We start from the raw sequence: 16,581 nt of genomic DNA, 5'->3' as shown, positions 1-16,581 counted from the left end.
AATATCCTATCTAAGTTGGTCATAGCTTTGCTTCCAAAGAGTAAGCTATTTTTAATTTCATGGCTGCAGTCACCATCTGCAGTGATTCTGGAGCCCCCCAAAATAAAGTCTGACACGGTTTCCACTCTTTCCCCATCTATTTCCCATGAAGTGATGGGACCGGATGCCATGATCTTCGTTTTCTGGATGCTGAGCTTTAAGCCAACTTTGTCACTCTCCTCTTTCACTTTCATCAAGAGGCTTTTTAGCTCCTCTTCACTTCCTGCCATAAGGGTGGTGTCATCTGTATATCTAAGGTTGATATTTCTCCCGGCAGTCTTGATTTCAGCTTGTATGTCTTCCAGCCCAGCATTTCTCATGATGTACTCGGCATAGAACTTAAATAAGCAGGGTGACGATATACAGGCTTGACATACTCCTTTTCCTATTTGGAAACAGTCTGTTGTTTCATGTCCAGTTCTAACTGTTGCTTCCTGACCTGCATACAGGTTTCTCAAAATCAGGTTAGGTGGTCTGGTATTCCCATCTCTTTCAGAATTTTCCACAGTTTATTGTGATCCACACAGTCAAAGGCTTTGGCAGAGTCAATAAAGCAGAAATAGATGTTTTTTTCTGGAACTCTCTTGCTTTTTTGGTGATCCAGCAGATGTTGGCAATTTGATCTTTGGTTCCTCTACTCCTCTAGGTCATCACAAATGTTACGCTGGTCTCCCTGTGTTATACAGCAGTTTCTTGCTTGTTATATGTTTCACACATGATAGTATATATATGTCAATATTGCTTTCTCAGTTTGTACTACCCTCTCCTTCTCCCACTGTACCTACAAGTCCATTATATACATCTGTGTCTCCATTTCTTCTCTGTAAATAAGTTCATCAGTACAATTTTTCTAGATTTCATGTATAGGCTTTAATACATTTGTTATTCTCTTTGTGACATACTTTACTCTGTATAAAAGGCTTTTAAGTTCATCCACCTCACTACAACTAACTCTAATTTATTTCCTTTTATGGCTGAGTAATATTCCACCATATATATGTACTATGGCTTCCTTATCAATTAATCTATTGAAGGGCATCTAGGTTGACTCCATATTCTGACATTGTAAATAGTGTTGCAATGAACACTGGGGGTACATTTGTCTTTTTGAATTGTGATTTTCCCAGGATTTATGCCCAGTAGTGTGATTTTTGCATAAAATAGTAGTTTTATTCCTAATTTGTTAAGGAGTCTCCATTCTGTTCTCCATAGTAGCTCTGCCAATTTACATTCCCGCCATCAGTACAGTAACGTTCCCTTTTCTCTGCATCCTCCTCAACATTTATTGCTTGTAGCTTTTATGATGATGACCATTTTGATGATTGGTGTGAGGTGATACCTCATTGTAGTTTTAATTTGCATTTTTCTAACAGTGGCCAATGTTGAACATCATTTCATTTGTCTATTGGTCATCTGTATATTCTGAGAAATGTCTCTTTAGGGCTTCTGCCAATTTTTTTATTGGGCTGCTGTTTTTCTGATATTAAGTTATATGTTTATGTATTTTGAAGATTAATCATTTGTCAGTTATTTCATTTGTCGTTATTTTCTCCCATTCGGAGGGTGGGCTTTTAAACATCTTTATAGTTTTCTTTGTTATGCAAATGCTTTTTAACTTTAATTAAGTCCCATTTGCTCAATTTTGTTTTCATTTACATTACACTAAGAGGTCAGTCAAAGAGGAACTTTCTGTGATTTATGTCAAGGACTGTACTAAGTTTTCCTCTAAGAGCTTTATAATTTCTGCCCTTCAATTTAGGTCTTTAATCCATTATGAGTTCCTTTTTGTATTGTGTTACTGCTAAGTCACTTCAGTCATGTCCGACTCTGTGCAACCCAATAGACGCAGCCCATCAGGTTCCCCTATCCCCGGGATTCTCCAGGCAAGAACACTGGAGTGGGTTGCCATTTCCTTGTGTTAAGAAGGGTTCTAATTTCATACTTTTACATATAAGTGTCCAGTTTCCACAAAACCATTTAATAAAGAGCCTCTTTTTTCCCTGTTGTATATTCTTGCCTCCTTTGTTAGAGATAAGGTGATCATAGGTGCCTGTGTGTATTTTTGGGCTCTATTCTGTTCAGTTGGCCTATATGTCTGTTTCTGTGTCAGAACCATACTGTTTTGATGGCTGTTGTTTTAGAGTAGCCTGAAGTCAGGAAAGTTGATTTCTGTAGCTCCATTTTTCTTTCTCAAAATTGCATTCTGTATATGGGGTCTTTTGTGTTTTCATACAAATCATGAATATTTTTGTTCTAGTTCTGTGAAAAATACCATTGGTAGTTTAATAGGAATTACATTTGAATTGGTAAATGGCTTTGGATAATAAGGTCATTTTCAAAACATTGACTCTTCTAATCTAAGAACATAGTATATCTCTTTATCTGTTATTGTCATCTTTGATTTCTTTAAGAAGTGTCATACTTTTCTGCATACTGGTCTTTTTTCTCCTTAAGTAGGCTTATTCTTAGGTACTATATTATTTTTGTTGCAACGATGATTGGAATTGTTTTCTTAATTTTCTCTGTGAATTTTCACTGTTAGCATGTGGGGACATAATGGATTTTTGTATATTAATTTTAAATTCTGCCACTTTACTATATTCATTGATTAGATCTAGCAATTTTCTCATGGCATTTTAAAGGTTTTCTATGTATAAAATCATTATGAGCCATCCTATGTGGAGTCATCCAAGATGAATGGGTCATACTGAAGTGTTCTGACAAAAGGTGGTCCACTAGAGGAGGAAACGGGAAACCATTCCAGTATTCTTGCCACGAGAACTCCATGAATAGTATGAAAAAGCCAAACAATGTAACACCAGAAATTGAGCCCCACAGGTAGCAAGGTGTGCAATAAGCTACTGGGGAAGAGCAGAGAGCAGGTACTAGTAGCTCCAGAAAACATGAAGCAGTTGGGCCAAAGAAGAAACAGTGCTCAGTTGTGGATATATCTGGTGATTAAAGGAAAGTTCAATGTTGTATAGAAAAATACTACCTAGGAACATTGGAATAGGTCTTTTTCTTTTTTTCAAAACAGAAAGAAAGGTAATGCTGAATATTTTTTAAACTACCATACAATTTCACTCATTGCATATTCAGTAAGTTCGTGCTTAAAACTTTTCACCCTAGGTTTCAGCAGTATGTAAATCAAGAACGTTGAGATGTTCAACATTCAACCAACTAAGATCATGGCTTTCAGTCTCATCACTTCATGGCAAAGTGAAGGAGGAAAATATAAACAATGACATATTTTATTTCTTGGGTTCTGCAATCACTGTGTATTGTGACTTAAGCCCAGAAATTAAAAGTTGCTTTCTCCATGAAAGGAAAATTATAACATACCTAGATATTAAAAAGCAGAGACATCATTTTGCTGACAAAGGTCTATATAGTCTGTGGTTTTTCCATTAGTCGTGTATGGATGTGAAAGTTAGACCATAAAGAAGACTGAGTGCTGAAGAATTGATGGTTTTAAATTGTGATGCTGGAGAAGATACCTGAGAGTCCCTTGGACAGCAAGAAGATCAAACAAGTCAATTTTAACGGAAATCAATCCTGAAACTTGTTTGAAAGGATTCATGCTGAAACTGAAGTTCCAATAATTTGGTCACTTGATGTGAAGAGCTGACTCATTGGAAAAGTCCCTGATGCTGGAAAAAACTGAAGGCAAAAGAAGGGAGAAGCAGAGCATGTGATAACTATATGCTATAAATGTTCAATGTGAATTAATTTGAACAAATTCCAGGAGCCAGTGAAAAACAGAGCAGCCTGGAATGCTCTAGTCCATGGGGTCACAAAGTGTTGGACATGACTTAGCAACCGAACACACACACACACACACACACACACACACACACACACACATATAATATCATGTCATCTGCCAACTACTGAGTTTTTATTTTTATTTTTTCCAATCTGGATTCCATTTATTTATTTTTCTTCTTTGATTGCCATGACTAGGACTTTCAAAAGTATATCAAATAATAGTAGCAAGTGTGGACATCATTGTCTCATTTCTTATCTTAGAAGAAATGCTTTGTATTTTTCAACTTTGAAAATATTGTTTGTGGTGGGTTTGTCATGTTGGCCTTTATTATGTTGAAGTTTCTTTTATGTCTCCTTTTTGGATATTTTAAAATCATAGATGAAATGAAAATTTTGTCAAAAGCTTTCTCTGCATCAATTGAGAAGATGATATTTTTTTCCAACACTCAGTTTTTTAATATGATTGATTTATGTATATTGAACTGTTCTTGCACCTCTGGGATAAAACCCAGTTGATCACAGTGAATGATCCTTCTACTCTATTGTTGTATTGTTTGTTAGATTTCTGTTGAATATTTTTACATTTATTTTCACAAGTAATATTGGCCAAATTTATTTTCTTTGTTATCTTTGTCTGGTTTTGGTATCAGGGCGATCACAATCTCATAAAATAAGTTTGGTAGTCTTTATTCCTCTACAATTTTCTAGGAGAGTTTGAGAAATATAGGTGTTAGCTCTTCCCTAGACATTCAACAGACTTTGACTGTGAAGCCATCTGGCTCTGGAAATTTGCTTGTTGAAATTATATATATATATATATATATATATATATATATATATATATATATATTTAATCACAGCTTCAATCTCAGTTTCGTAATTCTTTTGCTCATACTTTCTTTCTTTGTTCTTCTTCTTCTTTTTTTTTTTTGAATGCTTATTTTTCCCATTTCAGTTTTTTTTTTTTGTTTGTTTGTTTTTTTGCATTCAGTTTCTTTACAAGTAAGAGAAAAGAAACATTTAACTCTGTAAGAAAAGTACATGGTACATTCAGAGTTTTCAATTTTGGGGTGCCAAATTGAAGTGTTTTTTAGCCATGCCATTAAATAAGCATTAAGCACATTTTATGAAATGAAAAAGAGAGAGTCCAAAACTTTGTGTGTTTGAATGATGTCTAGAATATTATTTTCTGGGTGATGAATCCTGATGGGCTTCATATATGGATAGAAAGTTTCCCAGAGCATTTACGAGTTTGGAGTTGTTATCTTTCTTGCTCTGAGCTAGAGCATTTCCTTCTTTTAAAGGTTAGACTTTTGATGATGCTGGAGAGGACAGTGAAGGATCTCAGGGAAATTGAGGAGCCTCCTCTTTACTAGAACTACATCTTGCATCTCTGTTGAATCCTTTGCTTTCCCCCTATAGTACCAGAACCAACAATGGAGGGATGAAAGCAACTGATATGAATTAATGGATTATTGGGACTTTCCAGGTAGCATGGTGGTAAAGAATCTACCTGCCAGTACAGGAGACACAAGAGACACAGTTTCGATTCCAGATTTGGAAAGGTCCTCGTGAGTAGGAAATGGCAATCCATTCCAGTATTCTTGCCTGGAAAGTCCCATGGAGAGAGGAGCTTGGTGAACTAATGAAAAATCAGGTATTGATCTCTGTTGCTTTATAAACATCACCTCCTGAATCAGCTAAGTGCAGTTCATGTTGAAGAAACTGGAGTCTCTAGGAATGATGCAATTTTTTGCTCATATTTTCTATTTCTTTTTGATTCAATCTCGGAAGGCTATAATTATCTAAGAATTTGTCCGTTTCTTTCAGGTTGCCTGTTTTATTGCCATAGATTTGCTCATAGAAGTCTCTCATGATTTTATGTACTTCTACAGTGTCTTTTGTCACTTCTCCTTTTTCATTTCTAATCTTATTGATTTATGACCCCCCCATTTTATGTGCCTATCAATGATTTGACAATTCTGTTTATCTTCTTACAGAACCTGCCAACATTTTTATTAATATTTATGTTGTCTCCTTCATTTATTTTTCATTTATCTCTGCTCTGACCTTTATTATTTCTTCCCTTTGACTAACTTCGTTATGTTGTTGCTGTTGCTGTTCTTCTTCTACTTTTTCAAGGAGAAAAGGTTAGGCTGTTTATTTGATGCTGTACAGGAGGGCCTAGAGGAGCTATCCCACGTTGAAGGTCAGGAACCATGAAACCCAAGTAAGATGGTAGGTGTTGCAACAGGGCATCAGAAGGCAGACACACTGAAACCATACTTACAGAAAACTAGTCAATCTCATCACACTAGGACCACAGCCTTGTCTAACTCAATGAAACCAAGCCATGCCTGCAGGGCAACCCAAGATGGGTGGGTCATGGTGGAGAGGTCTGACAGAATGTGGTCCACTGGAGAAGGGAATGGCAAGCCACTTCAGTATTTTTGCCTTGAGAACCCCATGAACAGCATGAAAAGGCAAAATTATAGGATATTGAAAGAGGAACTTCCCAGGTCATTAGGTGCCCGATATGCTACTGGAGATCAGTGGAGAAATAACTCCAGAAAGAATGAAGTGATGGAGCCAAAGCAAAAACAATACCCAGCTGTGGAGGTGACTGGTGATAGAAGCAAGATCCAATGCTGTAAAGAGGAATATTGCATAGGAACCTGGAATGTCAGGTCCATGAATCAAGGCAAATTGGAAGTGGTCAAACAGGAGATGGCAAGGGTGAACGTCGACATTCTAGGAATCAGATAACTAAAATGGACTGGAATGGGTGAATTTAACGCAGATGACCATTGTTTCTACTACTGTGGGCAGGAAAAACTAAAAGAAACGGAGTAGACATCATGGTCAACAAAAGAGTCCGAAATGCAGTACTTGGATGCAATCTCAAAAATGACAGAATGATCTCTGTCCGTCTCCAAGCAAGCCATTCAATATCACAGTTATCCAAGTTTATGCCCCAACCAGTAATGCTGAAGAAACTGAAGTCAAACGGTTTTATGAAGACCTAAAAGACCTTGTAGAACTAACACCCAAAAAAGATGGCCTTTTCATTATAGGGGACTGGAATGCAAAAGTTGGAAGTCAAGAAACACCTGGAGTAACAGGCAAATTTGGCCTTGGAATGCGGACTGAAGCAGGGAAAAGAATAATAAAATTTGCAAAGAAAATGCACTGGTCATAGCAAACACCCTCTTCCAACAATCACAAGAGAAGGCTCTACACATGGACATCACCAGATGGTCAACACCGAAATCAGGTTGATTATATTTCTTTCAGCCAAAGATGGAGAACCTCTATACAGTCAACAAAAACGAGACCAGGAGCTGACTGTGGCTCAGATCATGAACTCCTTATTATCAAATTCAGACTCATATACAAGAAAGTAGGGAAAACCGCTAAACCATTCAGATGTGACCTAAATCAAATCCCTTATGATTATACTGTGGAAGTGAGAAATAGATTTAAGGGCCTAGATCTGATAGATAGAGTGCCTGATGAACTCTGGAATGAGGTTTGTGACATTGTACAGGAGAAAGGGATCAAGATCATCCCCATGGAAAAGAAATGCAAAAAAAGCAAAATGGCTGTCTAGGGAGGCCTTACAAATAGCTGTGAAAAGAAGAGAGGTGAAAAGCAAAGGAGGAAAGGAAAGATATAAGCATGTGAATGCAGAGTTCCAAAGAAGAGCAAGAAGAAATAAGAAAGCCTTCTTCAGCGATCAATGCAAAGAAATGGAGGAAAAGAACAGAATGGGAAAGACTAGAGATCTCTTCAAGATAATTAGAGATACCAAGGGAACATTTCATGCAAAGAAGGGCTCGATAAAGGACAGAAATGATATGGACCTAACAGAAGCAGAAGATATTAAAAAGAGGTGGCAAGAATACATGGAAGAACTGTACAAAAAAGATCATCACGACCCAGATAATCATGATGATGTGATCACTCATCTAGAGCCAGACATCTTGGAATGTGAAGTCAAGTGGGCCTTAGAAAGCATCACTACAAACAAAGCTAGTGGAGGTGATGGAATTCCAGTTGATCTGTTTTAAATCCTTAAAGATGATGCTGTGAAAGTGATGCACTCAATATGCCAGCAAATTTGGAAAACTCAGCAGTGGCCACAGGACTAGAAAAGGTCAGTTTTCATTCCAATCCCAAAGAAAGGCAATGCCAAAGAATGCTCAAACTACCACACAATTGCACTCATCTCACATGCTAGTAAATTAATGCTCAAAATTCTTCAAACCAGGCTTCAGCAATATGTGAACCGTGAAATTCCAGATGCTCAAGCTGGTTTTAGAAAAGGCAGAGGAACCAGAGATCAAATTGCCAACATCGGCTGGATCATGGAAAAAGCAAGAGGGTTCCAGAAAAACATCTATTTCTGCTTTATTGACTATGCCAAAGCCTTTGACTGTGTGTATCACAATAAACTGTGGAAAATTCTGAAAGAGATGAAAATACCAGACTACCTAATCTGCCTGTTGAGAAATCTGTATGCAGGTCAGGAAGCAACAGTTATAACTGGGCATGGAACAATAGACTGGTTCCAAACAGGAAAAGGAGTATGTCAATGCTGTATATTGTCACGCTGCTTATTTAACTTCTATGCAGAGTACATCATGAGAAACGCTGGACTGGAAGAAACACAAGCTGGAATCAAGATTGCCAGGAGAAATATCAATAACCTCAGATATGCAGATGACACCACCCTTATGGCAGAAAGTGAAGAGAAGCTAAAAAGCCTCTTGGTGAAAGTGAAAGAGGAAAGTGAAAAAGTTGGCTTAAAGCTCAACATTCTGAAAACTAAGATCATGGCATCCGGTCCCATCACTTCATGGGAAATAGAAGGGGAAACAGTGGAAACAGTGTCAGACTTTATTTTGTTGGGCTCCAAAATCACTGCAGATGGTGACTGCAGCCATGAAATTAAAAGAAGCTTACTCCTTGGAAGGAAAGTTATGGCCAATCTAGACAGCAGATTCAAGAGCAGAGACATTACTTTGCCGACTAAGGTCCATCTAGTCAAGGCTATGGTTTTTCCTGTGGTCATGTATGGATGTGAGAGTTGGACTATGAAGAAGGCTGAGTGATGAAGTATTGATGCTTTTGAACTGTGGTGTTGGAGAAGAGTCTTGAGATTCCTTTGGACTGCAAGGAGATCCAACCAGTCCATTCTGAAGGAGATCAACCCTGGGATTTCTTTGGAAGGAATGATGCTAAAGCTGAAGTTCCAGAACTTTGGCCACCTCATGTGAAGAGTTGACTCATTGGATAAGATTCTGATGCTGGGAGTGATTGGGGACAGGAGGAGAAAGGGACGACTGAGGGTGAGATGGCTGGATGGCATTTTTACTCGATGGACATAAGTCTGGGTGAACTCCATGAGATGGTGATGGACAGGGAGGGCTGGCATGCTGCGATTCATGGGGTCGCAGCGAGTTGGACACGACTGAGTGACTAAACTGAACTGAACTGAGCTGAATTATGTCTTAGGGTAAATTTGTTTTGCTATAAATGTCCTTCTTAGCACTGCATTCTGCATCCCCAAAGTTTTAAGTACTCATATTTTCATTGTCATTTGTTTCAAGGTACTTTTTACTTCTCCTTTGATTTATTCACGAACCTCTTGGTTATTCAGAAAAATATTGTTTAACTTCCATGTGCTTTTATTTATTTATTTAATTGTCTGCCTATGTTAATATCTAATTTTATAGTGTTTTGGGAAAAAAAAATGTTGGATACAATGTCACTTTTTTGTTTGTTTGTTTGTGTGTTTACCAAAGCTTGATTGGTGACCTAATGACATGATCTATCCATGGGAATGCTATGTGTGCAGTTGAGAAAAATGTGCATTCTACTATTTTGGGTGAAAAGTTCTGTAAATATCAACTATGTTCATATGATCCAAAGTGTCATTTAGTGCTTGTGTTTCTGTATTAATTTTTTGTCTGGTTGATCTTTATATTGTTTTGAGAGGGGTATTACATTCCCCCACTATTATTTTATTTCTGTCAATTTTCACTTTTATGGTTGTTACCATTTGCCTTTATGTATTGAGGTTGTTCCTATGTTGGGTGCATAAATATTAATTTTTGTTATATCTTGTTTATGGATTAATCCCTCAATCATTTGAAGTGTCCTTCCTTGTCTTTTGTAATAGTTTTCAGTTTAAAATTTATTTTATCTGATACAAGTACAGTTACTCTCACTGTTGTTTTCCTTTTGTGTGAAATAACTTTTTACATTGCCTCTCTCTCAGGCTGTGTTTGTCCTTAGATCTGGATTGGGTCTCTTGTAGACGTCAACTATTGGGGTCTATTTTTGGTAACCATTCTGCCAGTCTGCATCTTTTGGTCACATCATTAGATCCATTTACAGTAATTATTGGTGTACATTTTCCTATTACCAATTACTTTATTCCTTTGTGTTTTTGTAGGTCTGCTTTTTCTCTTGTATTTCTTGTCTAGAAAAGTTTCTTTAGTATTTGTTGTGAAGCTCGTTTTGTGGTGCTGAATTATCTTAATTTTGCTTATCTGAAAGGACTTCCTATGGAATGCTAATGGTAAGGAAGCCGCCCCTCAAGGCAGGAGATGGAAGAGACATGGGTTCAATCCCTGGGTTGGGAAGATCCCATAGAGGAGGGCATAGCAACCCACTCCAGTATTCTTGACTGGAAAATCCCATGGACAGAGGATCCTGGCAGGCTACAGTGCATATGGTCATAAAGAGTCAGACATAACTAAGCGACTTAGCACACTTACATGAATATTTCTTATGTCTGTGTCAAATCTGAGTGAAATTCTTCCTGGGTGGAGAAATATTGGTTGCAGCTCCCCCGCCCCCTTAATTAATTTAAGTATATCCTGCCAGTTTCTCATGACCTGTGGAGTTTATGCTGAATATAGCCTTATGGGGCTCCTCTTATATGTTATTTGTTCTTTTTCCCTTTATGATTTTAACTTTCTTTTTTCTTTGTGTTTAACTTTCTTTAGTTTTATTCTTAACATGCTTCTCTTTAACTTTTTTGGGACTCTGGGATGACTGGACTTGGGTATCTATTTCTTTTCCCATGTTCAAGAAGCTTTTGACTGTAATCTTCTCAAATATTTTCTCATACCCTTTCATTTTCTCTTTGTCTTCTTTGACCTTTATAATTTGAATGTTGATGTGCTTAATGCTGCCTCAGACATATCTGAGACTTTCCTCATTCCTTTTCAATATTTGTTTTCTTTTATTCTGTTCTGCATCATTTCCAACATTCTATCTTCCAGGTCACTTATCAGTTCTGCTTCAGTTGATATACCGTTTTTTTCTCTCAGTTTTTTTTTTTTTTAATTCAGATAATGTGATGTTCATCATTTTAGTTCAGTTCAGTCACTCAGTTATGACCTATTTTCTATGACCCCATAGACTGCAGTATGACAGGCTTCCCTATCCATTACCAATTCCCACAGCCAGCCCAAACTCATGTCCATCATGTTGGTGATGGTATCCACCTGCCTCATCCTCTGTCATCTACTTCTCCTCCAGTCTTCAGTCTTTCCCATCATCAAGGTCTTTTCAAATGAGTCAGTTCTTTTCATCAGCTGGCCAAAGTATTGGAGCATCAGCTTTATCAATCGTTCCAACTAATATTCAGGATGGATTTCCTTTAAGATGGACTGGTTAGGTCCCCTTGTAGTCCAAGGGGCTCTCAAGAGTCTTCTCCAACACCATAGTTCAAAAGCAGCAATTCTTCAGTGCTCAACTTTTTTATAGTCCAAATCTCACAACTATATATGACTATCGGAAAAATCATAGCCTTGACTAGACGGACCTTTGTTGGCAAAGTAACATCTCTGCTTTTTAATATGCTGTCTAGGTTGGTCATAGCTTTTCTTCCAAAAAGCAAGTATCTTTTAATTTCATGGTTGCAGTCACCATCTACAGTGATTTTGGAGCCCCGCCCCCAAATAAAGTGTGTCACTGTTTCCATTGCCTCCCCTGGGGCCAGATGCTGTGATCTTAGTTTTCTGAATGTTAAGTTTTAAGTCAGCTTTTTCACTCTCCTCTTTACCTTCATCAAGAGGCTCTTTAGTTCTTTACTTTCTGCCATAAGGGTGGTGTCATCTGTATATCTGATATTGATATTTCTCCCAGCAATCTTGATTTTGACTAGTGCTTCATCCAGCCCAGCATTTCTCATGATGTACTCTGCATATAGGTTAAATAAACAGGGTGACGATATAGAATCTTCACATACTTCTTTTCCGATTAGTCTATTCTTTATTTCTTCTAGGTCCTAGTTCAACATTTCTGGTATCTTCCCAGTTCATGCCTCTCTTCTACTTAACTGTGCTCTCAATTATACTTTTGGGATTTTGAAACATCTTTACTACCATTACTCTGAATTCTTTTTCAAATGTTGGTGTTTTTCAGTCCCTCAGTGATGTCTGACTATTTGTGATCCCATGGACTGCAGTACTCCAGTCTTCCATGTCCTTCACCATTTTAAGGAGCTTGCTCAAATTCATGTCCATTGAACTGGTGATGCCATCGAACCATCCCATCCTCTGTTGTTCCTTTTCCCCCCTGCCTTTAGTCTTTCCCAGCATCAGGGTCTTTTCCAATGAGTTAGCTCTTCACATCAGGTGGTCAAAATATTGGAGCCCCAGCTTTAGCATCTGTCTTTCCAATGAATATTCAGGATTGATTTCCTTTAGGACTGACTGGTCTGATCTCCTTGCTGTCCAAGCAACTCTCTAGAGTCTTCACCAGCGCTACAGTTTGAATCAATTCTTTGGAGCTCAAACTTTTTTTATTGTTCAGCTTTTATATTTGTACATGACTATGGGTAAAACCATAGCTTTGACTATATAGATGTTTTTAGGCAAATGTCTCTATTTTTTAATATGCTGTCTAGGTTGGTCATAGTTTTCCTTCGAAAGAGAAAGGTTATTTTCATTTCATAGCTGCAGTCACCATCTGCATTTATTTTGGAACCCAAGAAAATAAAGTCTGTCACTGTCTCCATTCTTTCCCCATATATTTGCCATGAAGTGATGGGACTGGATGCCATGATTTTGTTTTTTGAATGCTGAGTTTTAAGCCAGATTTTTCTCTCTCCTCTTTCATCTTCATAAAGAGGCTCTTTAGTTCCTCTTCACTTTCTGCTATAAGGGTGATATCATCTTCATATCTGATGTTATTGATATTTTTTCTGGCAATCTTGATTCCAGCCTGTGATTCATCCAGCCTGGTATTTCGAATGAAGTATTCTGAATAGAAGTTAAATAAGCAGGGTAAAAATATACAGCCTTGACGTACTGCTTTCCCAATTTTAAACCAGTCTATTGTTCCATGCCCAGTTCAAACTGTTGCTTCCTTACCTGCATATAGGTTTTATACAAAGCAAGTAAGGTAGTCTGGTTTCCCCATTTCTCTAAGAATTATCCACATTTTTTTGGTGATCTACACAGTGAAAGTCTTTTGTGCAGTCTGAAGTAAATGCTGATGCTTTTTTTCTGGAATTCTCTTGCCTTTCTCTATGATTCAACAGATGTTGGAAATTTTATCTCTGGTTCTTCTGCCTTTTATAAACCTAGGTTGTACATCTGGAAGTTCTTGGTTCACATACTGTTGAAGTCTAGCTTGAAAGATTTTGAGCATTACTTTGCTAGCCTATGAAATGAGTGAAATTTTGTGGAGTTTGAACTATGCACAATCTGAAGCTATCTTTGTCAAATAGATTGTTATTTTCTCTTCATTGGTTTGGTCCTGTGCTTTTGTTTACCATGTGCTTTCATCTGCTGCATGTTTCTTGGTCTTTTTGTTTTGTTTAATTTACTATATTTGGAGTCTTTTTTCTCCAGCCTGGAAGGTCATCATTCCACTTATTTGTGGATCCTGCTCCCAGTGGATGGGGTTAGACCAGTATCTTTTGAAGGTTTCCTGGTGGGGGGAATGGTTTCTTTGTTCTCTTGTGTGGAGCTGCTTCTAATATCCCTGAAAGGCAGTACTGGTATCCTTTGTTGTTTTGGGGTGTGTCTTTGGATTTGGTGTGGCTTTGGGCAGCCTGTCTGCTAGAAGGCCCGATTGTGTACATGTCTTGTAATGGTTGGCATTAGACATCCATCACTGGAGCCAGCTGATTTTTGAATGGGACCTGTTTTTTGTGTTGAGATAGTGGTTCTGGGGAGAGCTTGTGCTGATTAATGTTCTGTATGGTCAGGAGTTCTCTGGTGGCCCCATATCCTAAATTCTGTTGTCCCAACTTGGAGATTCAGGCCTGAACCCTTACTGTAGCAACATGTCCCAAAGCACAGAAGAGAAAAATAGAGCTAGAAAAAATAAACAAAAACAAAACAAAACAAACAAACAAAAAAAACAACAAAGCAGAATAAAGAAGAAAGGAAAGCAAAAAGAAAAAAAAAAGAAATAGGGGAAAAGCAAGTCAAACAAGGATACAAACAGAAAAGAATGGGTGGACAAAACTTCAAGACAAGTTGTGAAAATAACACTCAGTAGACAAGAATACCCAAGGAAACTCACACGCTAGCAAAAAGAAAATAATAGAGAAAAGTGAGAGATTTTTTAAAAGAATAAAAATAGGAACCAAAAATGAAGAGAACAATCAAAAGTCAATTAACAAATCTTTAAGTGAAAATGAGTATTAAAAACTAGGCTACAAAAAATGCAGAGCAAAAAAACCAAGAAAAAAGGCAATATACTGAAATAGGACTGTAAACATAGAAAGAAAATAAAATTAATTTAAAAATAAAAAAAAATTAAAAATCAAGGAATTACAATAAAGAATAATAGCACAATATAAAAAAGAAGAAAAAAAAACAAAATAACAGATATATATACACAGAGAGAAAGAGTGTTAGTAATAAGAATGTCCTCTTATGTCCACCATTTTCCTTGCCACATGAGTACCAGCCCACCTGCCTGCTCAGGAAATCCTCCAATATTTCTAGGAACATCTCTGGGCCTGCTGTGGTTGCTATGGATTCAGTTCAGACTCAGATCTGACCTTACTCTAGATTGTTTTTGCTTTCAAAATTCACAGTTGCCTCCCCACCCCCATCAAGTCCACAGTCTCAAGCTAATTATGGGGGCTTAATCTGTTGCACCTATAGATGCAGGAGCAAATTCCTTTCCTTTTCTTTAGCCCCTGGTGCTCAGCTTTGGTTTTTGCCCCACTTCTGTTTGTAGGTTGCTCTCTGGTGTCTGTTCCCACCCAAACAAGAGAGGGCAAGCGTGGCAGCTTATCAGGGCTCACTAGCTCTGTTGGGCTCGGAAGAAGAAGAGACATGGCAGACACAACTGGGGTGTGTGAGGAATGTCTACTGGGGCCAAGGCCTGTGGGAACTTGCTACAGTCTGAGGTGGGTCATGCACTCTTCCATGGGAACTGACCCCAGGTTGTGAGTCCCTTAACAGAGCCAAGCTGCATAGGCTCCCAAGAAGGTGTGGGCATGACCTGTTCTTGCCCACAGCTTGGTAGAACCTGTAACCCCTGGTGTTGAGACTGCAGTGGCATCTTTTCCTCCACCTCTGGCATTTGTTCAAGCTTTGGTAGCAGCCAACCAGACTGCTTTCCCCGCTCTGGGATTGCAAATTGCAATCATGGTTAGTCCTGCCTCTAGCACACACACAACAGCCTTAGCAGTGGCTGGTCAGCATGTCTACCACTAGGGTCACAGTCCACAGTCACAGTTCATTCCACCTATGGCACATGTGATGGTGAGGTCCCCCAGTTTGTGTGTGAGCAGTTAGAGGGTCCCTGCAAGAGTGATCTCTTACCTCCTTGGCAAGTTCAGGATTTTCCTCGGACTCCCTCAGAAGCATCACACTAGGCCTCTCAGAGTGTCTTCATGGCAAACAATCTTAGTGTTTTCCTTGTGGTCCAACTTCAGAAGCCTGAGGCTCAGCTCCCAGCCCCTACTCACTGTAGCAAGCATGCAGACAAACGTTTCAGACTGGGAAGTGCTGGTTGGCACTGATTTCTGTGGTGAATTCTCTCCATTTTACCTTTTGAGTACCTATAGCTGCATTCTTTTCTAAGTTTCAATGCTCCCCCTATCCTCAACCATGATGGATTCTCCAGTAAGCAGAAACATTTCCTCCTTCATTACTCCCTCCCTAAGGAACAGGTCCCCATTCCAATTCCTTTGTCTCTCTTTCTTTCTCTCTCTCTCTCTCTCTCTCTCTCTCTCTTTTTTTTCTTATATCTTTTGCCTTATCTCATTCTGTGGAGATTAGCTTGCCTTTTGAAAGTCTGAGATCTTCTTTCAGAGTTCAGAAGGTGTTCCACATGCAGATTATTTTTGATATATTTGTAGGGAGGAAAGGGATCTCCACGTTTTACTCCTCTGCCATGTTGAAAGTCCCCATAAGAGCTTCTTAGGTATAAATTAAATAGAAAGTAGTCATCATCATCTATTTTAGTTTAGCAAAGTTGTATTTGCTTTCCCATTCTGTATAACTGCATAATACACCTTGAAATATATTTAAAAATGTGAGGAGTTGTTTTTTTTTTTTTTTAACAGGGAATTCACCCCAATCATTCCGATAACAATGTTAACTTACACATAATGAGATTATTTTTTGAACTTTTCTAATACTGCAGTGGGTTTTACTGTATTTTCAGTTCAGTTCAGTTCAGTTCAGTTGCTCAGTCACATCCAACTCTTTGCGACCCCATGGATGCAGTAAACCAGCCTTCCCTGTTCATCACCAACACCTGGAGCTTGTTCAAACTCAAGTC

The 16,581-nt window shown here is 38.2% G+C and overlaps 1 pseudogene; it reads left to right on the top strand.

The window, feature by feature from the left end:
- Positions 1-16,581, top strand: part of LOC138414794 (endogenous retrovirus group PABLB member 1 Env polyprotein-like) — a 59,495-nt pseudogene that overhangs the window by 39,998 nt on the left and 2,916 nt on the right.

Source organism: Ovis canadensis, chromosome 11, assembly GCF_042477335.2.
Source record: "Ovis canadensis isolate MfBH-ARS-UI-01 breed Bighorn chromosome 11, ARS-UI_OviCan_v2, whole genome shotgun sequence".
In the NCBI taxonomy this organism is placed as follows: domain Eukaryota; kingdom Metazoa; phylum Chordata; class Mammalia; order Artiodactyla; family Bovidae; genus Ovis; species Ovis canadensis.
Note: the sequence above shows the minus strand (reverse complement) of the source record. Positions and strands in the feature narration are given on the sequence as shown.